Source organism: Microcebus murinus, unplaced genomic scaffold, assembly GCF_040939455.1.
Source record: "Microcebus murinus isolate Inina unplaced genomic scaffold, M.murinus_Inina_mat1.0 scaf025_hap2_Mmur4.0, whole genome shotgun sequence".
Classification (NCBI taxonomy): domain Eukaryota; kingdom Metazoa; phylum Chordata; class Mammalia; order Primates; family Cheirogaleidae; genus Microcebus; species Microcebus murinus.
Window position 1 is genome coordinate 1 of NW_027438971.1, and position 25,886 is coordinate 25,886.

The following is a 25,886-nucleotide window of genomic DNA, read 5'->3' on the forward strand; positions in this document are numbered from 1 at the left end:
CCAGGCGAGGAGAGGAGGGGGGCTGGAAGGTCTCCACCTTGGTGGGTCCAGCCGTGGAGGCGCATCTTGTGTGAGTGTGAGTGAGTGAGTGAGTGTGAGTGTGTGTGTATAGAGAGACAGCCCCCAACCTCGGCCCGCCGCTCCCTGCCCGCCCCGCCTGTCACCCCCGTCCCTCGGAGCCCGCCGGACCCGGCCGGCGAACTCAACAGGCCCGGCCCGGCGCGGGGCCTGGGGCGGGAGGAGGCGGCGGGGAAGCGCAGAGAGGCTCGGCTTCTTGAGCGGGGCAGGGGCGCCCTCCACCGTCCACGGCCACACCACCCCGAACGCGCCCGATCCCGTCTGGTCTCGGAAGCTAAGCAGGGTCGGGCCTGGTTAGAACTTGGATGGGAGACCGCCCGGGAATACCGGGTGCCGTAGGCTTCTTCTTTTTTTTTTTTTTTTTTTTTGCCTCTGGTTCTGTCGCGTTTCTGGGAGCGCGGGGGCGGCCCGGGGTGGGGGTGACCCCCACCCTCAGCGCCCGCCGCGGTGCCTGGCGCCCCAGCCCGCACCGTGGGGCCTCCTCTTGTCCCGAGCCGTGACACCGCCGCCACGCGGCAGCATGCGTGGCTTCTGGACTGTCAGGTCTCAGACCAAAGGTCTGCTCTGTGGGAACGGACACGCCGGAGGAAACCTTGAGAGTCTGAGAGGGGAGGGAGTTCCAGAAGAAGGCCAGGATGTCATTTTGAGGGAGTATGTGACCAGAACTCGTCCCGTTGCTTTTGGGGTTCTATGGGCTACACGTAGGGATCTTTGGTGGTGGCACCTGATGTTGGGGGATCCGGAGTCACACCCAGACCTGCTCCACAGGCCTCCTTTTACTTTTCTCTTCGGATTCATTTTTTTTTTTTTTTTTGAGACAGAGTCTGGGTTTGTTGCCCAGGCTAGAGTGAGTGCCGTGGCGTCAGCCTAGCTCACAGCAACTTCAAACTCCTGGGCTCGAGTGATCCTTCTGCCTCAGCCTCCCGGGTAGCTGGGACTGCAGGCATGCGCCACCATGCCCCGCTAATTTTTTATATATATATCAGTTGGCCAATTAATTTCTTTCTATTTATAGTAGAGACGGGGTCTCGCTCTTGCTCAGGCTGGTTTTGAACTCCTGACCTTGAGCAATCCGCCCGCCTCGGCCTCCCAAGAGCTAGGATTACAGGCGTGAGCCACAGCGCCCGGCCGGATTCATTATTTTTAAAAAGTGTCTCTTATCTCTATTATTGCATTTTCTTTTCTCTCTCTTTTCAAGCAGATGATGGGAGTCCAAGTATTAAGGTGACATGTGTTGCCCGTGCCCCCCTCCGCCCCGTGTTCTTATTCATTTACCTCTCATGTTGTTCCAGCATATTGTGGGGGCACCAATGTTAAGGTCGGGTGCGGTGCGTTGCCCTCTCCCAGCCTCCCCCCTCGGGTCAGAGCTTCAAGTGCGCCCATCCCCCAGTTGGTGCGCACCCACCCCATTCCTAATGGATGTGTATGCCCATCCCCTCCCCCCACCCGCCCGACACCCACCCGAAGAAGGTGATTCCTCTGTGTCCACTTAGGTGTCCATCGGTTCGTACCCATTTGCTGGTGAGCGCGAGCACGTGGTGCTCGTGTGTCCATTCTTGGGATACTTGGCTTACTGGAACGGGTTCCAGCTCTGGCCAGGAGAACCAGGAGAGGTGCCCTCTCACCGCTGCTCCTCATAGCCGAATAGCACTCCGTGGTGTCCACGCGCCACATTTTATTTACCCACTCGTGGGTCGATGGGCACTCGGGTGGCTTCCAGGTCTTTGCGATTGTGACTTGTGCCCTGACTCTAACCCTAACCCTTACCCAGCCCGTCTCCTCCACGGCCCCTGCCTGACTGACTCCTTCCCGCCCGGCCTGTCACCTGTCACCGTCCTCTGCCCCTGCCTGACACGCTCCTCCCCGCCCGGGCCGTCACCGTCCTCGGCCCCTGCCTGACGGGGCTCCTCTGTCGCCTGGGCCTTCCAAGGGCTTGGTGTGGACGCTGGTTCCAGGACGCCCTCCCAGGAACCCGGTAGCAGGGCGGCCGCAGCGTCTCGCGCAACCCAACCGTCCGCCGGCTGGCCGCCGTCGCTAAGTGGCCTGCGGGGGACGTGCTCCCGCTGTGCCGTGGGGGCCCAGCCTGGTGTCTTCTCTGAGGCCCCGCGGCTGCCGCTCCCCGCAAGGGGATAGCCGCGGAGGTGGGGACCGCCTCCTCATGGGGACGTACACTCAGCTCTCCACGTCGGATTCCGGGGCTCTCTGTCCTGCCAGAAGGCCCAGCTGGCCTGCGGGTCCTTAGAGTGGCAAAAACATCCGAAAACTGAGATTGAGGGTCCGGTGGGTGTCTGCACTTTTGTGCTGGGCACCCCAGGGAGGCCCGGGGGCTGGCTGGACAACGCGGTCTGCTGGGCGGGGGCTTTGGAGGAGCAACTGATGCCCTTTGCACTTTGGGTAGCAAGTGTCTGAGGTGTCTCTGGGCCCTGTGCCATGTGGGGGCGGGGGCGGGGGCGGGGTGGGAGGAGGAGGAGGAGGAGGAGGAGGAGGTGGGAAGGGCCGTGGCCTGCAGTCGTGTTCCCCGGGGTGGCACAGCATGTGGCTTCTTCCACAGGCTGCTTGGCCTGGGCTCCCTGCACCTGGGCCTTTGGAGGACTGGCCCTGTGCTTGCCAACACTTCCTGCAGGGACCCAGAGCTGGGAGGTTGCATCTCTCAGCCCTGGGTCGGGCAGAGCCCCAGCGGGCCATGCCCACAACCTCTCTCAGCACGGGTCCCCCAGAAGGCTCCTTTGGGACCAGGATTCTCTTGCGGGTGACTCTTTAAGGTCTGGCCCCTGGATGGAGGGGCACCAGGAGTAGAGGAGCAGGAAGGGGAAGGGGGTGGCCATGCGAGGGGACACTTTCAGGCCAAGTCCCAGCTTCAGCCTGATCCTCCTGGGAACCCCTGGGTGGACATCACACCTCCTGGTTGCCCCGCTCTGAGACAAGGAGCCGGGCTTCGCATTCCCACAGCAGCCAGTCGTGGGCTGAGGACACCTGGGGCGTTGGGAACTCCCTGGCTTCTCCTTGGATTAACATCTGGAGCTGCTTGTGAATTGTGCCGCCACACACACCCGAGTGCAGGTGTCTTCTGCACAGACTGCGGGCCTCGCTCTTCTGAATGCCGCTAGCTCGCCACCCACCCACCCGCGGGTGAACCTGGTCAGGGTACTTTCTCTCAGGGGCAGACTCTCATCCGGGCGGGCTACCGGTGTCTCTGTTTGCTCGTTTCTTTCTTCCACTTCGGGAAAGGCTTCCTTACTGGGTGTGGAAATCTCCTATGCCTTTCCTCGCCTATTCTGTCAGCTTTCAAATTCTCTTTCGGTTGCCACCCTCACAGATGGATTAGGAAACTCTTTGCGGTGCACTCATTAGTGAAATGACCTCAATGACGCTGGAATCCAATATCTAATCGCCGATTTTTAGCGAGTCCACACGCCAGGGTGGTTGGGGTCCAATGCAGCCCCGGCCAGGCCCAGGCCCCTTGGACTGGGCCACAGGAGGACACAGAGGAGGGTCCCGGCCCCCACGGTAGCGGTGCGGGCAGTTCTCCAAGGGCTTGGGTGTTTTCCAGAGGGAGGAGATGGAGGGGACTGATTTCTTCAGCGCCCCACAAACCACGCCACCCCACCCCACCCATGGGACACATCCGGGGGGAGAGAGAGAGAGAGAGAGAGAGAGAGAGAGAGAGAGAGAGAGAGAGAGAGAGACGCCCCATACACTGGCTCCCCTCCCCCGTGTGCTGTGCCCCAGCCCTGGCCCGGGGGAATAGGCGGCCGCAGGGCCACAGGGTGGGCGGCGCAGCTGAAAGGGGTTGTGGGGGAGGGCGGCCCCTGGCTGGGGTCAAAGGGCGAGCGCCCCGCCCACCCCGTGCGCAGTCAGCGGCCGCGGCGCGCTGGGGGTGGGGGCGGGGAGGTGAAGGAGGCCAGGCGAGGAGAGGAGGGGGGCTGGAAGGTCTCCACCTTGGTGGGTCCAGCCGTGGAGGCGCATCTTGTGTGAGTGTGAGTGAGTGAGTGAGTGTGAGTGTGTGTGTATAGAGAGACAGCCCCCAACCTCGGCCCGCCGCTCCCTGCCCGCCCCGCCTGTCACCCCCGTCCCTCGGAGCCCGCCGGACCCGGCCGGCGAACTCAACAGGCCCGGCCCGGCGCGGGGCCTGGGGCGGGAGGAGGCGGCGGGGAAGCGCAGAGAGGCTCGGCTTCTTGAGCGGGGCAGGGGCGCCCTCCACCGTCCACGGCCACACCACCCCGAACGCGCCCGATCCCGTCTGGTCTCGGAAGCTAAGCAGGGTCGGGCCTGGTTAGAACTTGGATGGGAGACCGCCCGGGAATACCGGGTGCCGTAGGCTTCTTCTTTTTTTTTTTTTTTTTTTTTTGCCTCTGGTTCTGTCGCGTTTCTGGGAGCGCGGGGGCGGCCCGGGGTGGGGGTGACCCCCACCCTCAGCGCCCGCCGCGGTGCCTGGCGCCCCAGCCCGCACCGTGGGGCCTCCTCTTGTCCCGAGCCGTGACACCGCCGCCACGCGGCAGCATGCGTGGCTTCTGGACTGTCAGGTCTCAGACCAAAGGTCTGCTCTGTGGGAACGGACACGCCGGAGGAAACCTTGAGAGTCTGAGAGGGGAGGGAGTTCCAGAAGAAGGCCAGGATGTCATTTTGAGGGAGTATGTGACCAGAACTCGTCCCGTTGCTTTTGGGGTTCTATGGGCTACACGTAGGGATCTTTGGTGGTGGCACCTGATGTTGGGGGATCCGGAGTCACACCCAGACCTGCTCCACAGGCCTCCTTTTACTTTTCTCTTCGGATTCATTTTTTTTTTTTTTTTTTGAGACAGAGTCTGGGTTTGTTGCCCAGGCTAGAGTGAGTGCCGTGGCGTCAGCCTAGCTCACAGCAACTTCAAACTCCTGGGCTCGAGTGATCCTTCTGCCTCAGCCTCCCGGGTAGCTGGGACTGCAGGCATGCGCCACCATGCCCCGCTAATTTTTTATATATATATCAGTTGGCCAATTAATTTCTTTCTATTTATAGTAGAGACGGGGTCTCGCTCTTGCTCAGGCTGGTTTTGAACTCCTGACCTTGAGCAATCCGCCCGCCTCGGCCTCCCAAGAGCTAGGATTACAGGCGTGAGCCACAGCGCCCGGCCGGATTCATTATTTTTAAAAAGTGTCTCTTATCTCTATTATTGCATTTTCTTTTCTCTCTCTTTTCAAGCAGATGATGGGAGTCCAAGTATTAAGGTGACATGTGTTGCCCGTGCCCCCCTCCGCCCCGTGTTCTTATTCATTTACCTCTCATGTTGTTCCAGCATATTGTGGGGGCACCAATGTTAAGGTCGGGTGCGGTGCGTTGCCCTCTCCCAGCCTCCCCCCTCGGGTCAGAGCTTCAAGTGCGCCCATCCCCCAGTTGGTGCGCACCCACCCCATTCCTAATGGATGTGTATGCCCATCCCCTCCCCCCACCCGCCCGACACCCACCCGAAGAAGGTGATTCCTCTGTGTCCACTTAGGTGTCCATCGGTTCGTACCCATTTGCTGGTGAGCGCGAGCACGTGGTGCTCGTGTGTCCATTCTTGGGATACTTGGCTTACTGGAACGGGTTCCAGCTCTGGCCAGGAGAACCAGGAGAGGTGCCCTCTCACCGCTGCTCCTCATAGCCGAATAGCACTCCGTGGTGTCCACGCGCCACATTTTATTTACCCACTCGTGGGTCGATGGGCACTCGGGTGGCTTCCAGGTCTTTGCGATTGTGACTTGTGCCCTGACTCTAACCCTAACCCTTACCCAGCCCGTCTCCTCCACGGCCCCTGCCTGACTGACTCCTTCCCGCCCGGCCTGTCACCTGTCACCGTCCTCTGCCCCTGCCTGACACGCTCCTCCCCGCCCGGGCCGTCACCGTCCTCGGCCCCTGCCTGACGGGGCTCCTCTGTCGCCTGGGCCTTCCAAGGGCTTGGTGTGGACGCTGGTTCCAGGACGCCCTCCCAGGAACCCGGTAGCAGGGCGGCCGCAGCGTCTCGCGCAACCCAACCGTCCGCCGGCTGGCCGCCGTCGCTAAGTGGCCTGCGGGGGACGTGCTCCCGCTGTGCCGTGGGGGCCCAGCCTGGTGTCTTCTCTGAGGCCCCGCGGCTGCCGCTCCCCGCAAGGGGATAGCCGCGGAGGTGGGGACCGCCTCCTCATGGGGACGTACACTCAGCTCTCCACGTCGGATTCCGGGGCTCTCTGTCCTGCCAGAAGGCCCAGCTGGCCTGCGGGTCCTTAGAGTGGCAAAAACATCCGAAAACTGAGATTGAGGGTCCGGTGGGTGTCTGCACTTTTGTGCTGGGCACCCCAGGGAGGCCCGGGGGCTGGCTGGACAACGCGGTCTGCTGGGCGGGGGCTTTGGAGGAGCAACTGATGCCCTTTGCACTTTGGGTAGCAAGTGTCTGAGGTGTCTCTGGGCCCTGTGCCATGTGGGGGCGGGGGCGGGGGCGGGGTGGGAGGAGGAGGAGGAGGAGGAGGAGGAGGTGGGAAGGGCCGTGGCCTGCAGTCGTGTTCCCCGGGGTGGCACAGCATGTGGCTTCTTCCACAGGCTGCTTGGCCTGGGCTCCCTGCACCTGGGCCTTTGGAGGACTGGCCCTGTGCTTGCCAACACTTCCTGCAGGGACCCAGAGCTGGGAGGTTGCATCTCTCAGCCCTGGGTCGGGCAGAGCCCCAGCGGGCCATGCCCACAACCTCTCTCAGCACGGGTCCCCCAGAAGGCTCCTTTGGGACCAGGATTCTCTTGCGGGTGACTCTTTAAGGTCTGGCCCCTGGATGGAGGGGCACCAGGAGTAGAGGAGCAGGAAGGGGAAGGGGGTGGCCATGCGAGGGGACACTTTCAGGCCAAGTCCCAGCTTCAGCCTGATCCTCCTGGGAACCCCTGGGTGGACATCACACCTCCTGGTTGCCCCGCTCTGAGACAAGGAGCCGGGCTTCGCATTCCCACAGCAGCCAGTCGTGGGCTGAGGACACCTGGGGCGTTGGGAACTCCCTGGCTTCTCCTTGGATTAACATCTGGAGCTGCTTGTGAATTGTGCCGCCACACACACCCGAGTGCAGGTGTCTTCTGCACAGACTGCGGGCCTCGCTCTTCTGAATGCCGCTAGCTCGCCACCCACCCACCCGCGGGTGAACCTGGTCAGGGTACTTTCTCTCAGGGGCAGACTCTCATCCGGGCGGGCTACCGGTGTCTCTGTTTGCTCGTTTCTTTCTTCCACTTCGGGAAAGGCTTCCTTACTGGGTGTGGAAATCTCCTATGCCTTTCCTCGCCTATTCTGTCAGCTTTCAAATTCTCTTTCGGTTGCCACCCTCACAGATGGATTAGGAAACTCTTTGCGGTGCACTCATTAGTGAAATGACCTCAATGACGCTGGAATCCAATATCTAATCGCCGATTTTTAGCGAGTCCACACGCCAGGGTGGTTGGGGTCCAATGCAGCCCCGGCCAGGCCCAGGCCCCTTGGACTGGGCCACAGGAGGACACAGAGGAGGGTCCCGGCCCCCACGGTAGCGGTGCGGGCAGTTCTCCAAGGGCTTGGGTGTTTTCCAGAGGGAGGAGATGGAGGGGACTGATTTCTTCAGCGCCCCACAAACCACGCCACCCCACCCCACCCATGGGACACATCCGGGGGGAGAGAGAGAGAGAGAGAGAGAGAGAGAGAGAGAGAGAGAGAGAGAGACGCCCCATACACTGGCTCCCCTCCCCCGTGTGCTGTGCCCCAGCCCTGGCCCGGGGGAATAGGCGGCCGCAGGGCCACAGGGTGGGCGGCGCAGCTGAAAGGGGTTGTGGGGGAGGGCGGCCCCTGGCTGGGGTCAAAGGGCGAGCGCCCCGCCCACCCCGTGCGCAGTCAGCGGCCGCGGCGCGCTGGGGGTGGGGGCGGGGAGGTGAAGGAGGCCAGGCGAGGAGAGGAGGGGGGCTGGAAGGTCTCCACCTTGGTGGGTCCAGCCGTGGAGGCGCATCTTGTGTGAGTGTGAGTGAGTGAGTGAGTGTGAGTGTGTGTGTATAGAGAGACAGCCCCCAACCTCGGCCCGCCGCTCCCTGCCCGCCCCGCCTGTCACCCCCGTCCCTCGGAGCCCGCCGGACCCGGCCGGCGAACTCAACAGGCCCGGCCCGGCGCGGGGCCTGGGGCGGGAGGAGGCGGCGGGGAAGCGCAGAGAGGCTCGGCTTCTTGAGCGGGGCAGGGGCGCCCTCCACCGTCCACGGCCACACCACCCCGAACGCGCCCGATCCCGTCTGGTCTCGGAAGCTAAGCAGGGTCGGGCCTGGTTAGAACTTGGATGGGAGACCGCCCGGGAATACCGGGTGCCGTAGGCTTCTTCTTTTTTTTTTTTTTTTTTTTGCCTCTGGTTCTGTCGCGTTTCTGGGAGCGCGGGGGCGGCCCGGGGTGGGGGTGACCCCCACCCTCAGCGCCCGCCGCGGTGCCTGGCGCCCCAGCCCGCACCGTGGGGCCTCCTCTTGTCCCGAGCCGTGACACCGCCGCCACGCGGCAGCATGCGTGGCTTCTGGACTGTCAGGTCTCAGACCAAAGGTCTGCTCTGTGGGAACGGACACGCCGGAGGAAACCTTGAGAGTCTGAGAGGGGAGGGAGTTCCAGAAGAAGGCCAGGATGTCATTTTGAGGGAGTATGTGACCAGAACTCGTCCCGTTGCTTTTGGGGTTCTATGGGCTACACGTAGGGATCTTTGGTGGTGGCACCTGATGTTGGGGGATCCGGAGTCACACCCAGACCTGCTCCACAGGCCTCCTTTTACTTTTCTCTTCGGATTCATTTTTTTTTTTTTTTTTTGAGACAGAGTCTGGGTTTGTTGCCCAGGCTAGAGTGAGTACCGTGGCGTCAGCCTAGCTCACAGCAACTTCAAACTCCTGGGCTCGAGTGATCCTTCTGCCTCAGCCTCCCGGGTAGCTGGGACTGCAGGCATGCGCCACCATGCCCCGCTAATTTTTTATATATATATCAGTTGGCCAATTAATTTCTTTCTATTTATAGTAGAGACGGGGTCTCGCTCTTGCTCAGGCTGGTTTTGAACTCCTGACCTTGAGCAATCCGCCCGCCTCGGCCTCCCAAGAGCTAGGATTACAGGCGTGAGCCACAGCGCCCGGCCGGATTCATTATTTTTAAAAAGTGTCTCTTATCTCTATTATTGCATTTTCTTTTCTCTCTCTTTTCAAGCAGATGATGGGAGTCCAAGTATTAAGGTGACATGTGTTGCCCGTGCCCCCCTCCGCCCCGTGTTCTTATTCATTTACCTCTCATGTTGTTCCAGCATATTGTGGGGGCACCAATGTTAAGGTCGGGTGCGGTGCGTTGCCCTCTCCCAGCCTCCCCCCTCGGGTCAGAGCTTCAAGTGCGCCCATCCCCCAGTTGGTGCGCACCCACCCCATTCCTAATGGATGTGTATGCCCATCCCCTCCCCCCACCCGCCCGACACCCACCCGAAGAAGGTGATTCCTCTGTGTCCACTTAGGTGTCCATCGGTTCGTACCCATTTGCTGGTGAGCGCGAGCACGTGGTGCTCGTGTGTCCATTCTTGGGATACTTGGCTTACTGGAACGGGTTCCAGCTCTGGCCAGGAGAACCAGGAGAGGTGCCCTCTCACCGCTGCTCCTCATAGCCGAATAGCACTCCGTGGTGTCCACGCGCCACATTTTATTTACCCACTCGTGGGTCGATGGGCACTCGGGTGGCTTCCAGGTCTTTGCGATTGTGACTTGTGCCCTGACTCTAACCCTAACCCTTACCCAGCCCGTCTCCTCCACGGCCCCTGCCTGACTGACTCCTTCCCGCCCGGCCTGTCACCTGTCACCGTCCTCTGCCCCTGCCTGACACGCTCCTCCCCGCCCGGGCCGTCACCGTCCTCGGCCCCTGCCTGACGGGGCTCCTCTGTCGCCTGGGCCTTCCAAGGGCTTGGTGTGGACGCTGGTTCCAGGACGCCCTCCCAGGAACCCGGTAGCAGGGCGGCCGCAGCGTCTCGCGCAACCCAACCGTCCGCCGGCTGGCCGCCGTCGCTAAGTGGCCTGCGGGGGACGTGCTCCCGCTGTGCCGTGGGGGCCCAGCCTGGTGTCTTCTCTGAGGCCCCGCGGCTGCCGCTCCCCGCAAGGGGATAGCCGCGGAGGTGGGGACCGCCTCCTCATGGGGACGTACACTCAGCTCTCCACGTCGGATTCCGGGGCTCTCTGTCCTGCCAGAAGGCCCAGCTGGCCTGCGGGTCCTTAGAGTGGCAAAAACATCCGAAAACTGAGATTGAGGGTCCGGTGGGTGTCTGCACTTTTGTGCTGGGCACCCCAGGGAGGCCCGGGGGCTGGCTGGACAACGCGGTCTGCTGGGCGGGGGCTTTGGAGGAGCAACTGATGCCCTTTGCACTTTGGGTAGCAAGTGTCTGAGGTGTCTCTGGGCCCTGTGCCATGTGGGGGCGGGGGCGGGGGCGGGGTGGGAGGAGGAGGAGGAGGAGGAGGAGGAGGTGGGAAGGGCCGTGGCCTGCAGTCGTGTTCCCCGGGGTGGCACAGCATGTGGCTTCTTCCACAGGCTGCTTGGCCTGGGCTCCCTGCACCTGGGCCTTTGGAGGACTGGCCCTGTGCTTGCCAACACTTCCTGCAGGGACCCAGAGCTGGGAGGTTGCATCTCTCAGCCCTGGGTCGGGCAGAGCCCCAGCGGGCCATGCCCACAACCTCTCTCAGCACGGGTCCCCCAGAAGGCTCCTTTGGGACCAGGATTCTCTTGCGGGTGACTCTTTAAGGTCTGGCCCCTGGATGGAGGGGCACCAGGAGTAGAGGAGCAGGAAGGGGAAGGGGGTGGCCATGCGAGGGGACACTTTCAGGCCAAGTCCCAGCTTCAGCCTGATCCTCCTGGGAACCCCTGGGTGGACATCACACCTCCTGGTTGCCCCGCTCTGAGACAAGGAGCCGGGCTTCGCATTCCCACAGCAGCCAGTCGTGGGCTGAGGACACCTGGGGCGTTGGGAACTCCCTGGCTTCTCCTTGGATTAACATCTGGAGCTGCTTGTGAATTGTGCCGCCACACACACCCGAGTGCAGGTGTCTTCTGCACAGACTGCGGGCCTCGCTCTTCTGAATGCCGCTAGCTCGCCACCCACCCACCCGCGGGTGAACCTGGTCAGGGTACTTTCTCTCAGGGGCAGACTCTCATCCGGGCGGGCTACCGGTGTCTCTGTTTGCTCGTTTCTTTCTTCCACTTCGGGAAAGGCTTCCTTACTGGGTGTGGAAATCTCCTATGCCTTTCCTCGCCTATTCTGTCAGCTTTCAAATTCTCTTTCGGTTGCCACCCTCACAGATGGATTAGGAAACTCTTTGCGGTGCACTCATTAGTGAAATGACCTCAATGACGCTGGAATCCAATATCTAATCGCCGATTTTTAGCGAGTCCACACGCCAGGGTGGTTGGGGTCCAATGCAGCCCCGGCCAGGCCCAGGCCCCTTGGACTGGGCCACAGGAGGACACAGAGGAGGGTCCCGGCCCCCACGGTAGCGGTGCGGGCAGTTCTCCAAGGGCTTGGGTGTTTTCCAGAGGGAGGAGATGGAGGGGACTGATTTCTTCAGCGCCCCACAAACCACGCCACCCCACCCCACCCATGGGACACATCCGGGGGGAGAGAGAGAGAGAGAGAGAGAGAGAGAGAGAGAGAGAGAGAGAGAGAGACGCCCCATACACTGGCTCCCCTCCCCCGTGTGCTGTGCCCCAGCCCTGGCCCGGGGGAATAGGCGGCCGCAGGGCCACAGGGTGGGCGGCGCAGCTGAAAGGGGTTGTGGGGGAGGGCGGCCCCTGGCTGGGGTCAAAGGGCGAGCGCCCCGCCCACCCCGTGCGCAGTCAGCGGCCGCGGCGCGCTGGGGGTGGGGGCGGGGAGGTGAAGGAGGCCAGGCGAGGAGAGGAGGGGGGCTGGAAGGTCTCCACCTTGGTGGGTCCAGCCGTGGAGGCGCATCTTGTGTGAGTGTGAGTGAGTGAGTGAGTGTGAGTGTGTGTGTATAGAGAGACAGCCCCCAACCTCGGCCCGCCGCTCCCTGCCCGCCCCGCCTGTCACCCCCGTCCCTCGGAGCCCGCCGGACCCGGCCGGCGAACTCAACAGGCCCGGCCCGGCGCGGGGCCTGGGGCGGGAGGAGGCGGCGGGGAAGCGCAGAGAGGCTCGGCTTCTTGAGCGGGGCAGGGGCGCCCTCCACCGTCCACGGCCACACCACCCCGAACGCGCCCGATCCCGTCTGGTCTCGGAAGCTAAGCAGGGTCGGGCCTGGTTAGAACTTGGATGGGAGACCGCCCGGGAATACCGGGTGCCGTAGGCTTCTTCTTTTTTTTTTTTTTTTTTTTGCCTCTGGTTCTGTCGCGTTTCTGGGAGCGCGGGGGCGGCCCGGGGTGGGGGTGACCCCCACCCTCAGCGCCCGCCGCGGTGCCTGGCGCCCCAGCCCGCACCGTGGGGCCTCCTCTTGTCCCGAGCCGTGACACCGCCGCCACGCGGCAGCATGCGTGGCTTCTGGACTGTCAGGTCTCAGACCAAAGGTCTGCTCTGTGGGAACGGACACGCCGGAGGAAACCTTGAGAGTCTGAGAGGGGAGGGAGTTCCAGAAGAAGGCCAGGATGTCATTTTGAGGGAGTATGTGACCAGAACTCGTCCCGTTGCTTTTGGGGTTCTATGGGCTACACGTAGGGATCTTTGGTGGTGGCACCTGATGTTGGGGGATCCGGAGTCACACCCAGACCTGCTCCACAGGCCTCCTTTTACTTTTCTCTTCGGATTCATTTTTTTTTTTTTTTTTTGAGACAGAGTCTGGGTTTGTTGCCCAGGCTAGAGTGAGTGCCGTGGCGTCAGCCTAGCTCACAGCAACTTCAAACTCCTGGGCTCGAGTGATCCTTCTGCCTCAGCCTCCCGGGTAGCTGGGACTGCAGGCATGCGCCACCATGCCCCGCTAATTTTTTATATATATATCAGTTGGCCAATTAATTTCTTTCTATTTATAGTAGAGACGGGGTCTCGCTCTTGCTCAGGCTGGTTTTGAACTCCTGACCTTGAGCAATCCGCCCGCCTCGGCCTCCCAAGAGCTAGGATTACAGGCGTGAGCCACAGCGCCCGGCCGGATTCATTATTTTTAAAAAGTGTCTCTTATCTCTATTATTGCATTTTCTTTTCTCTCTCTTTTCAAGCAGATGATGGGAGTCCAAGTATTAAGGTGACATGTGTTGCCCGTGCCCCCCTCCGCCCCGTGTTCTTATTCATTTACCTCTCATGTTGTTCCAGCATATTGTGGGGGCACCAATGTTAAGGTCGGGTGCGGTGCGTTGCCCTCTCCCAGCCTCCCCCCTCGGGTCAGAGCTTCAAGTGCGCCCATCCCCCAGTCGGTGCGCACCCACCCCATTCCTAATGGATGTGTATGCCCATCCCCTCCCCCCACCCGCCCGACACCCACCCGAAGAAGGTGATTCCTCTGTGTCCACTTAGGTGTCCATCGGTTCGTACCCATTTGCTGGTGAGCGCGAGCACGTGGTGCTCGTGTGTCCATTCTTGGGATACTTGGCTTACTGGAACGGGTTCCAGCTCTGGCCAGGAGAACCAGGAGAGGTGCCCTCTCACCGCTGCTCCTCATAGCCGAATAGCACTCCGTGGTGTCCACGCGCCACATTTTATTTACCCACTCGTGGGTCGATGGGCACTCGGGTGGCTTCCAGGTCTTTGCGATTGTGACTTGTGCCCTGACTCTAACCCTAACCCTTACCCAGCCCGTCTCCTCCACGGCCCCTGCCTGACTGACTCCTTCCCGCCCGGCCTGTCACCTGTCACCGTCCTCTGCCCCTGCCTGACACGCTCCTCCCCGCCCGGGCCGTCACCGTCCTCGGCCCCTGCCTGACGGGGCTCCTCTGTCGCCTGGGCCTTCCAAGGGCTTGGTGTGGACGCTGGTTCCAGGACGCCCTCCCAGGAACCCGGTAGCAGGGCGGCCGCAGCGTCTCGCGCAACCCAACCGTCCGCCGGCTGGCCGCCGTCGCTAAGTGGCCTGCGGGGGACGTGCTCCCGCTGTGCCGTGGGGGCCCAGCCTGGTGTCTTCTCTGAGGCCCCGCGGCTGCCGCTCCCCGCAAGGGGATAGCCGCGGAGGTGGGGACCGCCTCCTCATGGGGACGTACACTCAGCTCTCCACGTCGGATTCCGGGGCTCTCTGTCCTGCCAGAAGGCCCAGCTGGCCTGCGGGTCCTTAGAGTGGCAAAAACATCCGAAAACTGAGATTGAGGGTCCGGTGGGTGTCTGCACTTTTGTGCTGGGCACCCCAGGGAGGCCCGGGGGCTGGCTGGACAACGCGGTCTGCTGGGCGGGGGCTTTGGAGGAGCAACTGATGCCCTTTGCACTTTGGGTAGCAAGTGTCTGAGGTGTCTCTGGGCCCTGTGCCATGTGGGGGCGGGGGCGGGGGCGGGGTGGGAGGAGGAGGAGGAGGAGGAGGAGGAGGTGGGAAGGGCCGTGGCCTGCAGTCGTGTTCCCCGGGGTGGCACAGCATGTGGCTTCTTCCACAGGCTGCTTGGCCTGGGCTCCCTGCACCTGGGCCTTTGGAGGACTGGCCCTGTGCTTGCCAACACTTCCTGCAGGGACCCAGAGCTGGGAGGTTGCATCTCTCAGCCCTGGGTCGGGCAGAGCCCCAGCGGGCCATGCCCACAACCTCTCTCAGCACGGGTCCCCCAGAAGGCTCCTTTGGGACCAGGATTCTCTTGCGGGTGACTCTTTAAGGTCTGGCCCCTGGATGGAGGGGCACCAGGAGTAGAGGAGCAGGAAGGGGAAGGGGGTGGCCATGCGAGGGGACACTTTCAGGCCAAGTCCCAGCTTCAGCCTGATCCTCCTGGGAACCCCTGGGTGGACATCACACCTCCTGGTTGCCCCGCTCTGAGACAAGGAGCCGGGCTTCGCATTCCCACAGCAGCCAGTCGTGGGCTGAGGACACCTGGGGCGTTGGGAACTCCCTGGCTTCTCCTTGGATTAACATCTGGAGCTGCTTGTGAATTGTGCCGCCACACACACCCGAGTGCAGGTGTCTTCTGCACAGACTGCGGGCCTCGCTCTTCTGAATGCCGCTAGCTCGCCACCCACCCACCCGCGGGTGAACCTGGTCAGGGTACTTTCTCTCAGGGGCAGACTCTCATCCGGGCGGGCTACCGGTGTCTCTGTTTGCTCGTTTCTTTCTTCCACTTCGGGAAAGGCTTCCTTACTGGGTGTGGAAATCTCCTATGCCTTTCCTCGCCTATTCTGTCAGCTTTCAAATTCTCTTTCGGTTGCCACCCTCACAGATGGATTAGGAAACTCTTTGCGGTGCACTCATTAGTGAAATGACCTCAATGACGCTGGAATCCAATATCTAATCGCCGATTTTTAGCGAGTCCACACGCCAGGGTGGTTGGGGTCCAATGCAGCCCCGGCCAGGCCCAGGCCCCTTGGACTGGGCCACAGGAGGACACAGAGGAGGGTCCCGGCCCCCACGGTAGCGGTGCGGGCAGTTCTCCAAGGGCTTGGGTGTTTTCCAGAGGGAGGAGATGGAGGGGACTGATTTCTTCAGCGCCCCACAAACCACGCCACCCCACCCCACCCATGGGACACATCCGGGGGGAGAGAGAGAGAGAGAGAGAGAGAGAGAGAGAGAGAGAGAGAGAGAGACGCCCCATACACTGGCTCCCCTCCCCCGTGTGCTGTGCCCCAGCCCTGGCCCGGGGGAATAGGCGGCCGCAGGGCCACAGGGTGGGCGGCGCAGCTGAAAGGGGTTGTGGGGGAGGGCGGCCCCTGGCTGGGGTCAAAGGGCGAGCGCCCCGCCCACCCCGTGCGCAGTCAGCGGCCGCGGCGCGCTGGGGGTGGGGGCGGGGAGGTGAAGGAGGCCAGGCGAGGAGAGGAGGGGGGCTGGAAGGTCTCCACCTTGGTGGGTCCAGCCGTGGAGGCGCATCTTGTGTGAGTGTGAGTGAGTGAGTGAGTGTGAGTGTGTGTGTATAGAGAGACAGCCCCCAACCTCGGCCCGCCGCTCCCTGCCCGCCCCGCCTGTCACCCCCGTCCCTCGGAGCCCGCCGGACCCGGCCGGCGAACTCAACAGGCCCGGCCCGGCGCGGGGCCTGGGGCGGGAGGAGGCGGCGGGGAAGCGCAGAGAGGCTCGGCTTCTTGAGCGGGGCAGGGGCGCCCTCCACCGTCCACGGCCACACCACCCCGAACGCGCCCGATCCCGTCTGGTCTCGGAAGCTAAGCAGGGTCGGGCCTGGTTAGAACTTGGATGGGAGACCGCCCGGGAATACCGGGTGCCGTAGGCTTCTTCTTTTTTTTTTTTTTTTTTTTGCCTCTGGTTCTGTCGCGTTTCTGGGAGCGCGGGGGCGGCCCGGGGTGGGGGTGACCCCCACCCTCAGCGCCCGCCGCGGTGCCTGGCGCCCCAGCCCGCACCGTGGGGCCTCCTCTTGTCCCGAGCCGTGACACCGCCGCCACGCGGCAGCATGCGTGGCTTCTGGACTGTCAGGTCTCAGACCAAAGGTCTGCTCTGTGGGAACGGACACGCCGGAGGAAACCTTGAGAGTCTGAGAGGGGAGGGAGTTCCAGAAGAAGGCCAGGATGTCATTTTGAGGGAGTATGTGACCAGAACTCGTCCCGTTGCTTTTGGGGTTCTATGGGCTACACGTAGGGATCTTTGGTGGTGGCACCTGATGTTGGGGGATCCGGAGTCACACCCAGACCTGCTCCACAGGCCTCCTTTTACTTTTCTCTTCGGATTCATTTTTTTTTTTTTTTTTTGAGACAGAGTCTGGGTTTGTTGCCCAGGCTAGAGTGAGTGCCGTGGCGTCAGCCTAGCTCACAGCAACTTCAAACTCCTGGGCTCGAGTGATCCTTCTGCCTCAGCCTCCCGGGTAGCTGGGACTGCAGGCATGCGCCACCATGCCCCGCTAATTTTTTATATATATATCAGTTGGCCAATTAATTTCTTTCTATTTATAGTAGAGACGGGGTCTCGCTCTTGCTCAGGCTGGTTTTGAACTCCTGACCTTGAGCAATCCGCCCGCCTCGGCCTCCCAAGAGCTAGGATTACAGGCGTGAGCCACAGCGCCCGGCCGGATTCATTATTTTTAAAAAGTGTCTCTTATCTCTATTATTGCATTTTCTTTTCTCTCTCTTTTCAAGCAGATGATGGGAGTCCAAGTATTAAGGTGACATGTGTTGCCCGTGCCCCCCTCCGCCCCGTGTTCTTATTCATTTACCTCTCATGTTGTTCCAGCATATTGTGGGGGCACCAATGTTAAGGTCGGGTGCGGTGCGTTGCCCTCTCCCAGCCTCCCCCCTCGGGTCAGAGCTTCAAGTGCGCCCATCCCCCAGTCGGTGCGCACCCACCCCATTCCTAATGGATGTGTATGCCCATCCCCTCCCCCCACCCGCCCGACACCCACCCGAAGAAGGTGATTCCTCTGTGTCCACTTAGGTGTCCATCGGTTCGTACCCATTTGCTGGTGAGCGCGAGCACGTGGTGCTCGTGTGTCCATTCTTGGGATACTTGGCTTACTGGAACGGGTTCCAGCTCTGGCCAGGAGAACCAGGAGAGGTGCCCTCTCACCGCTGCTCCTCATAGCCGAATAGCACTCCGTGGTGTCCACGCGCCACATTTTATTTACCCACTCGTGGGTCGATGGGCACTCGGGTGGCTTCCAGGTCTTTGCGATTGTGACTTGTGCCCTGACTCTAACCCTAACCCTTACCCAGCCCGTCTCCTCCACGGCCCCAGCCTGACTGACTCCTTCCCGCCCGGCCTGTCACCTGTCACCGTCCTCTGCCCCTGCCTGACACGCTCCTCCCCGCCCGGGCCGTCACCGTCCTCGGCCCCTGCCTGACGGGGCTCCTCTGTCGCCTGGGCCTTCCAAGGGCTTGGTGTGGACGCTGGTTCCAGGACGCCCTCCCAGGAACCCGGTAGCAGGGCGGCCGCAGCGTCTCGCGCAACCCAACCGTCCGCCGGCTGGCCGCCGTCGCTAAGTGGCCTGCGGGGGACGTGCTCCCGCTGTGCCGTGGGGGCCCAGCCTGGTGTCTTCTCTGAGGCCCCGCGGCTGCCGCTCCCCGCAAGGGGATAGCCGCGGAGGTGGGGACCGCCTCCTCATGGGGACGTACACTCAGCTCTCCACGTCGGATTCCGGGGCTCTCTGTCCTGCCAGAAGGCCCAGCTGGCCTGCGGGTCCTTAGAGTGGCAAAAACATCCGAAAACTGAGATTGAGGGTCCGGTGGGTGTCTGCACTTTTGTGCTGGGCACCCCAGGGAGGCCCGGGGGCTGGCTGGACAACGCGGTCTGCTGGGCGGGGGCTTTGGAGGAGCAACTGATGCCCTTTGCACTTTGGGTAGCAAGTGTCTGAGGTGTCTCTGGGCCCTGTGCCATGTGGGGGCGGGGGCGGGGGCGGGGTGGGAGGAGGAGGAGGAGGAGGAGGAGGAGGAGGAGGTGGGAAGGGCCGTGGCCTGCAGTCGTGTTCCCCGGGGTGGCACAGCATGTGGCTTCTTCCACAGGCTGCTTGGCCTGGGCTCCCTGCACCTGGGCCTTTGGAGGACTGGCCCTGTGCTTGCCAACACTTCCTGCAGGGACCCAGAGCTGGGAGGTTGCATCTCTCAGCCCTGGGTCGGGCAGAGCCCCAGCGGGCCATGCCCACAACCTCTCTCAGCACGGGTCCCCCAGAAGGCTCCTTTGGGACCAGGATTCTCTTGCGGGTGACTCTTTAAGGTCTGGCCCCTGGATGGAGGGGCACCAGGAGTAGAGGAGCAGGAAGGGGAAGGGGGTGGCCATGCGAGGGGACACTTTCAGGCCAAGTCCCAGCTTCAGCCTGATCCTCCTGGGAACCCCTGGGTGGACATCACACCTCCTGGTTGCCCCGCTCTGAGACAAGGAGCCGGGCTTCGCATTCCCACAGCAGCCAGTCGTGGGCTGAGGACACCTGGGGCGTTGGGAACTCCCTGGCTTCTCCTTGGATTAACATCTGGAGCTGCTTGTGAATTGTGCCGCCACACACACCCGAGTGCAGGTGTCTTCTGCACAGACTGCGGGCCTCGCTCTTCTGAATGCCGCTAGCTCGCCACCCACCCACCCGCGGGTGAACCTGGTCAGGGTACTTTCTCTCAGGGGCAGACTCTCATCCGGGCGGGCTACCGGTGTCTCTGTTTGCTCGTTTCTTTCTTCCACTTCGGGAAAGGCTTCCTTACTGGGTGTGGAAATCTCCTATGCCTTTCCTCGCCTATTCTGTCAGCTTTCAAATTCTCTTTCGGTTGCCACCCTCACAGATGGATTAGGAAACTCTTTGCGGTGCACTCATTAGTGAAATGACCTCAATGACGCTGGAATCCAATATCTAATCGCCGATTTTTAGCGAGTCCACACGCCAGGGTGGTTGGGGTCCAATGCAGCCCCGGCCAGGCCCAGGCCCCTTGGACTGGGCCACAGGAGGACACAGAGGAGGGTCCCGGCCCCCACGGTAGCGGTGCGGGCAGTTCTCCAAGGGCTTGGGTGTTTTCCAGAGGGAGGAGATGGAGGGGACTGATTTCTTCAGCGCCCCACAAACCACGCCACCCCACCCCACCCATGGGACACATCCGGGGGGGGGGGAGAGAGAGAGAGAGAGAGAGAGAGAGAGAGAGAGAGAGAGAGACGCCCCATACACTGGCTCCCCTCCCCCGTGTGCTGTGCCCCAGCCCTGGCCCGGGGGAATAGGCGGCCGCAGGGCCACAGGGTGGGCGGAGCAGCTGAAAGGGGTTGTGGGGGAGGGCGGCCCCTGGCTGGGGTCAAAGGGCGAGCGCCCCGCCCACCCCGTGCGCAGTCAGCGGCCGCGGCGCGCTGGGGGTGGGGGCGGGGAGGTGAAGGAGGCCAGGCGAGGAGAGGAGGGGGGCTGGAAGGTCTCCACCTTGGTGGGTCCAGCCGTGGAGGCGCATCTTGTGTGAGTGTGAGTGAGTGAGTGAGTGTGAGTGTGTGTGTATAGAGAGACAGCCCCCAACCTCGGCCCGCCGCTCCCTGCCCGCCCCGCCTGTCACCCCCGTCCCTCGGAGCCCGCCGGACCCGGCCGGCGAACTCAACAGGCCCGGCCCGGCGCGGGGCCTGGGGCGGGAGGAGGCGGCGGGGAAGCGCAGAGAGGCTCGGCTTCTTGAGCGGGGCAGGGGCGCCCTCCACCGTCCACGGCCACACCACCCCGAACGCGCCCGATCCCGTCTGGTCTCGGAAGCTAAGCAGGGTCGGGCCTGGTTAGAACTTGGATGGGAGACCGCCCGGGAATACCGGGTGCCCTAGGCTTCTTCTTTTTTTTTTTTTTTTTTTTGCCTCTGGTTCTGTCGCGTTTCTGGGAGCGCGGGGGCGGCCCGGGGTGGGGGTGACCCCCACCCTCAGCGCCCGCCGCGGTGCCTGGCGCCCCAGCCCGCACCGTGGGGCCTCCTCTTGTCCCGAGCCGTGACACCGCCGCCACGCGGCAGCATGCGTGGCTTCTGGACTGTCAGGTCTCAGACCAAAGGTCTGCTCTGTGGGAACGGACACGCCGGAGGAAACCTTGAGAGTCTGAGAGGGGAGGGAGTTCCAGAAGAAGGCCAGGATGTCATTTTGAGGGAGTATGTGACCAGAACTCGTCCCGTTGCTTTTGGGGTTCTATGGGCTACACGTAGGGATCTTTGGTGGTGGCACCTGATGTTGGGGGATCCGGAGTCACACCCAGACCTGCTCCACAGGCCTCCTTTTACTTTTCTCTTCGGATTCATTTTTTTTTTTTTTTTTTGAGACAGAGTCTGGGTTTGTTGCCCAGGCTAGAGTGAGTGCCGTGGCGTCAGCCTAGCTCACAGCAACTTCAAACTCCTGGGCTCGAGTGATCCTTCTGCCTCAGCCTCCCGGGTAGCTGGGACTGCAGGCATGCGCCACCATGCCCCGCTAATTTTTTATATATATATCAGTTGGCCAATTAATTTCTTTCTATTTATAGTAGAGACGGGGTCTCGCTCTTGCTCAGGCTGGTTTTGAACTCCTGACCTTGAGCAATCCGCCCGCCTCGGCCTCCCAAGAGCTAGGATTACAGGCGTGAGCCACAGCGCCCGGCCGGATTCATTATTTTTAAAAAGTGTCTCTTATCTCTATTATTGCATTTTCTTTTCTCTCTCTTTTCAAGCAGATGATGGGAGTCCAAGTATTAAGGTGACATGTGTTGCCCGTGCCCCCCTCCCCCCCGTGTTCTTATTCATTTACCTCTCATGTTGTTCCAGCATATTGTGGGGGCACCAATGTTAAGGTCGGGTGCGGTGCGTTGCCCTCTCCCAGCCTCCCCCCTCGGGTCAGAGCTTCAAGTGCGCCCATCCCCCAGTCGGTGCGCACCCACCCCATTCCTAATGGATGTGTATGCCCATCCCCTCCCCCCCACCCGCCCGACACCCACCCGAAGAAGGTGATTCCTCTGTGTCCACTTAGGTGTCCATCGGTTCGTACCCATTTGCTGGTGAGCGCGAGCACGTGGTGCTCGTGTGTCCATTCTTGGGATACTTGGCTTACTGGAACGGGTTCCAGCTCTGGCCAGGAGAACCAGGAGAGGTGCCCTCTCACCGCTGCTCCTCATAGCCGAATAGCACTCCGTGGTGTCCACGCGCCACATTTTATTTACCCACTCGTGGGTCGATGGGCACTCGGGTGGCTTCCAGGTCTTTGCGATTGTGACTTGTGCCCTGACTCTAACCCTAACCCTTACCCAGCCCGTCTCCTCCACGGCCCCTGCCTGACTGACTCCTTCCCGCCCGGCCTGTCACCTGTCACCGTCCTCTGCCCCTGCCTGACACGCTCCTCCCCGCCCGGGCCGTCACCGTCCTCGGCCCCTGCCTGACGGGGCTCCTCTGTCGCCTGGGCCTTCCAAGGGCTTGGTGTGGACGCTGGTTCCAGGACGCCCTCCCAGGAACCCGGTAGCAGGGCGGCCGCAGCGTCTCGCGCAACCCAACCGTCCGCCGGCTGGCCGCCGTCGCTAAGTGGCCTGCGGGGGACGTGCTCCCGCTGTGCCGTGGGGGCCCAGCCTGGTGTCTTCTCTGAGGCCCCGCGGCTGCCGCTCCCCGCAAGGGGATAGCCGCGGAGGTGGGGACCGCCTCCTCATGGGGACGTACACTCAGCTCTCCACGTCGGATTCCGGGGCTCTCTGTCCTGCCAGAAGGCCCAGCTGGCCTGCGGGTCCTTAGAGTGGCAAAAACATCCGAAAACTGAGATTGAGGGTCCGGTGGGTGTCTGCACTTTTGTGCTGGGCACCCCAGGGAGGCCCGGGGGCTGGCTGGACAACGCGGTCTGCTGGGCGGGGGCTTTGGAGGAGCAACTGATGCCCTTTGCACTTTGGGTAGCAAGTGTCTGAGGTGTCTCTGGGCCCTGTGCCATGTGGGGGCGGGGGCGGGGGCGGGGTGGGAGGAGGAGGAGGAGGAGGAGGAGGAGGAGGAGGAGGTGGGAAGGGCCGTGGCCTGCAGTCGTGTTCCCCGGGGTGGCACAGCATGTGGCTTCTTCCACAGGCTGCTTGGCCTGGGCTCCCTGCACCTGGGCCTTTGGAGGACTGGCCCTGTGCTTGCCAACACTTCCTGCAGGGACCCAGAGCTGGGAGGTTGCATCTCTCAGCCCTGGGTCGGGCAGAGCCCCAGCGGGCCATGCCCACAACCTCTCTCAGCACGGGTCCCCCAGAAGGCTCCTTTGGGACCAGGATTCTCTTGCGGGTGACTCTTTAAGGTCTGGCCCCTGGATGGAGGGGCACCAGGAGTAGAGGAGCAGGAAGGGGAAGGGGGTGGCCATGCGAGGGGACACTTTCAGGCCAAGTCCCAGCTTCAGCCTGATCCTCCTGGGAACCCCTGGGTGGACATCACACCTCCTGGTTGCCCCGCTCTGAGACAAGGAGCCGGGCTTCGCATTCCCACAGCAGCCAGTCGTGGGCTGAGGACACCTGGGGCGTTGGGAACTCCCTGGCTTCTCCTTGGATTAACATCTGGAGCTGCTTGTGAATTGTGCCGCCACACACACCCGAGTGCAGGTGTCTTCTGCACAGACTGCGGGCCTCGCTCTTCTGAATGCCGCTAGCTCGCCACCCACCCACCCGCGGGTGAACCTGGTCAGGGTACTTTCTCTCAGGGGCAGACTCTCATCCGGGCGGGCTACCGGTGTCTCTGTTTGCTCGTTTCTTTCTTCCACTTCGGGAAAGGCTTCCTTACTGGGTGTGGAAATCTCCTATGCCTTTCCTCGCCTATTCTGTCAGCTTTCAAATTCTCTTTCGGTTGCCACCCTCACAGATGGATTAGGAAACTCTTTGCGGTGCACTCATTAGTGAAATGACCTCAATGACGCTGGAATCCAATATCTAATCGCCGATTTTTAGCGAGTCCACACGCCAGGGTGGTTGGGGTCCAATGCAGCCCCGGCCAGGCCCAGGCCCCTTGGACTGGGCCACAGGAGGACACAGAGGAGGGTCCCGGCCCCCACGGTAGCGGTGCGGGCAGTTCTCCAAGGGCTTGGGTGTTTTCCAGAGGGAGGAGATGGAGGGGACTGATTTCTTCAGCGCCCCACAAACCACGCCACCCCACCCCACCCATGGGACACATCCCGAGAAAGAGAGAGAGAGAGAGAGAGAGAGAGAGAGAGAGAGAGAGACGCCCCATACACTGGCTCCCCTCCCCCGTGCGCTGTGCCCCAGCCCTGGCCCGGGGGAATAGGCGGCCGCAGGGCCACAGGGTGGGCGGCGCAGCTGAAAGGGGTTGTGGGGGAGGGCGGCCCCTGGCTGGGGTCAAAGGGCGAGCGCCCCGCCCACCCCGTGCGCAGTCAGCGGCCGCGGCGCGCTGGGGGTGGGGGCGGGGAGGTGAAGGAGGCCAGGCGAGGAGAGGAGGGGGGCTGGAAGGTCTCCACCTTGGTGGGTCCAGCCGTGGAGGCGCATCTTGTGTGAGTGTGAGTGAGTGAGTGAGTGTGAGTGTGTGTGTATAGAGAGACAGCCCCCAACCTCGGCCCGCCGCTCCCTGCCCGCCCCGCCTGTCACCCCCGTCCCTCGGAGCCCGCCGGACCCGGCCGGCGAACTCAACAGGCCCGGCCCGGCGCGGGGCCTGGGGCGGGAGGAGGCGGCGGGGAAGCGCAGAGAGGCTCGGCTTCTTGAGCGGGGCAGGGGCGCCCTCCGCCGTCCACGGCCACACCACCCCGAACGCGCCCGATCCCGTCTGGTCTCGGAAGCTAAGCAGGGTCGGGCCTGGTTAGAACTTGGATGGGAGACCGCCCGGGAATACCGGGTGCCGTAGGCTTCTTCTTTTTTTTTTTTTTTTTTTTGCCTCTGGTTCTGTCGCGTTTCTGGGAGCGCGGGGGCGGCCCGGGGTGGGGGTGACCCCCACCCTCAGCGCCCGCCGCGGTGCCTGGCGCCCCAGCCCGCACCGTGGGGCCTCCTCTTGTCCCGAGCCGTGACACCGCCGCCACGCGGCAGCATGCGTGGCTTCTGGACTGTCAGGTCTCAGACCAAAGGTCTGCTCTGTGGGAACGGACACGCCGGAGGAAACCTTGAGAGTCTGAGAGGGGAGGGAGTTCCAGAAGAAGGCCAGGATGTCATTTTGAGGGAGTATGTGACCAGAACTCGTCCCGTTGCTTTTGGGGTTCTATGGGCTACACGTAGGGATCTTTGGTGGTGGCACCTGATGTTGGGGGATCCGGAGTCACACCCAGACCTGCTCCACAGGCCTCCTTTTACTTTTCTCTTCGGATTCATTTTTTTTTTTTTTTTTGAGACAGAGTCTGGGTTTGTTGCCCAGGCTAGAGTGAGTGCCGTGGCGTCAGCCTAGCTCACAGCAACTTCAAACTCCTGGGCTCGAGTGATCCTTCTGCCTCAGCCTCCCGGGTAGCTGGGACTGCAGGCATGCGCCACCATGCCCCGCTAATTTTTTATATATATATCAGTTGGCCAATTAATTTCTTTCTATTTATAGTAGGGACGGGGTCTCGCTCTTGCTCAGGCTGGTTTTGAACTCCTGACCTTGAGCAATCCGCCCGCCTCGGCCTCCCAAGAGCTAGGATTACAGGCGTGAGCCACAGCGCCCGGCCGGATTCATTATTTTTAAAAAGTGTCTCTTATCTCTATTATTGCATTTTCTTTTCTCTCTCTTTTCAAGCAGATGATGGGAGTCCAAGTATTAAGGTGACATGTGTTGCCCGTGCCCCCCTCCCCCCCGTGTTCTTATTCATTTACCTCTCATGTTGTTCCAGCATATTGTGGGGGCACCAATGTTAAGGTCGGGTGCGGTGCGTTGCCCTCTCCCAGCCTCCCCCCTCGGGTCAGAGCTTCAAGTGCGCCCATCCCCCAGTCGGTGCGCACCCACCCCATTCCTAATGGATGTGTATGCCCATCCCCTCCCCCCACCCGCCCGACACCCACCCGAAGAAGGTGATTCCTCTGTGTCCACTTAGGTGTCCATCGGTTCGTACCCATTTGCTGGTGAGCGCGAGCACGTGGTGCTCGTGTGTCCATTCTTGGGATACTTGGCTTACTGGAACGGGTTCCAGCTCTGGCCAGGAGAACCAGGAGAGGTGCCCTCTCACCGCTGCTCCTCATAGCCGAATAGCACTCCGTGGTGTCCACGCGCCACATTTTATTTACCCACTCGTGGGTCGATGGGCACTCGGGTGGCTTCCAGGTCTTTGCGATTGTGACTTGTGCCCTGACTCTAACCCTAACCCTTACCCAGCCCGTCTCCTCCACGGCCCCTGCCTGACTGACTCCTTCCCGCCCGGCCTGTCACCTGTCACCGTCCTCTGCCCCTGCCTGACACGCTCCTCCCCGCCCGGGCCGTCACCGTCCTCGGCCCCTGCCTGACGGGGCTCCTCTGTCGCCTGGGCCTTCCAAGGGCTTGGTGTGGACGCTGGT

The 25,886-nt window shown here is 62.2% G+C and overlaps 7 pseudogenes; all 7 read left to right on the plus strand.

Moving 5' to 3' along the window:
• Positions 1–301: 301 nt before the first annotated feature.
• Positions 302–420, plus strand: LOC142868042 (uncharacterized; annotated as a pseudogene).
• Positions 421–4,280: 3,860 nt separating this feature from the next.
• LOC142868053 (uncharacterized) lies at positions 4,281–4,399 on the plus strand (annotated as a pseudogene).
• A 3,856-nt stretch (positions 4,400–8,255) lies between these two features.
• Positions 8,256–8,374, plus strand: LOC142868065 (uncharacterized; annotated as a pseudogene).
• Positions 8,375–12,230: 3,856 nt separating this feature from the next.
• On the plus strand, positions 12,231–12,349 carry LOC142868076 (uncharacterized; annotated as a pseudogene).
• Positions 12,350–16,203: 3,854 nt separating this feature from the next.
• On the plus strand, positions 16,204–16,322 carry LOC142868011 (uncharacterized; annotated as a pseudogene).
• Positions 16,323–20,183: 3,861 nt separating this feature from the next.
• LOC142868032 (uncharacterized) lies at positions 20,184–20,302 on the plus strand (annotated as a pseudogene).
• Positions 20,303–24,160: 3,858 nt separating this feature from the next.
• Positions 24,161–24,279, plus strand: LOC142868022 (uncharacterized; annotated as a pseudogene).
• The last annotated feature ends 1,607 nt before the right edge of the window (positions 24,280–25,886 follow it).